The sequence below is a fragment of the Octopus bimaculoides genome, chromosome 4, assembly GCF_001194135.2.
Source record: "Octopus bimaculoides isolate UCB-OBI-ISO-001 chromosome 4, ASM119413v2, whole genome shotgun sequence".
Taxonomy (NCBI): Eukaryota; Metazoa; Mollusca; class Cephalopoda; order Octopoda; family Octopodidae; genus Octopus; species Octopus bimaculoides.
In genome coordinates this window covers 65,713,060-65,714,037 of record NC_068984.1, presented here as the reverse complement: position 1 = coordinate 65,714,037, position 978 = coordinate 65,713,060, and the positions used below count along the sequence as shown (strand labels likewise).

The 978-nt window shown below is 33.3% G+C and overlaps 1 long non-coding RNA gene across 1 annotated transcript in view; it reads left to right on the top strand.

The window, feature by feature from the left end:
• The window catches only part of LOC128247591 (uncharacterized), a 291,898-nt gene that overhangs the window by 193,785 nt on the left and 97,135 nt on the right, over positions 1 to 978 (top strand). The gene's annotated exons all lie outside the window — the stretch shown is intronic.

The window sequence follows — 978 nt, the reverse complement described above, 5'->3', positions numbered from 1 at the left end:
TATATATATATATATATATATATATATATATATATATGCATATATATATATATATAGTTTGATACATATATATCAGTATGTGCATATACTAAATTGCCAGTTGAGAACCAGCGTTTTGTTTGGCAATCATAATAAACTATAGTGTATATTGAATGTTTATAGTTTATAAGTCAATACTGGGTCCTATATTTGTTGTTCACGATCATTTTTAATTTGTCTCTAGAGATTTTCTATAGCATTTAATGATAACACTATCTTTGCGACATTTCGTATACGAATAGGTCTAGGTAAACAATAGGAAAATAGGTAATTGCTGTACCTGCGTATTTCAGGAGTTTTTTCAACTTCTTTAGCTCCAACTCCAACCCAATAATGTTATAACCCTAACTGCCTGGCTATTAGAGCAAGCTAATCGTGAACAGTTTATGAGTTGGGCGTGCGTGGTGCCGAATAAGAAATAAAATTCCCCAAAACAGAAAAATAGCTGTCAGCCAACACAGATATTTGCGCCAATATTAAAAATCCTAGCTTCAGAATCTTTCACCTCTACCAATTCAGAGACGATACATCCTACAGCCAAAGAATAAGTAAAGAATATCTCTTCATCACAAAATACAGACCCCTTTTCAATGCATCTACAACGAATGACATATCTACCACGACCTTAGAATAAAACACACACACACAAATATTAAAAATGATAAACTCCAAATAGATACGCAAGGAATTATAAAAGAACTAAAAAATATGAAAAAACGACCCAATCACTACTCACTCGACTAGTTACTATCACTCTTTCCTGCATTTTACTATTTATCTCCTTCTCCCCATCCCTCATCTACTCCGTCATCTTCTTCCTTTCCCTTACTACTACTGTCTAGAATAACACCCACGCAAACATTATAAACAATACAATACACTACGTCCATCAACAGGTCAATGTCAGGACACCCAAACAATTAACCCTACTACTATCAT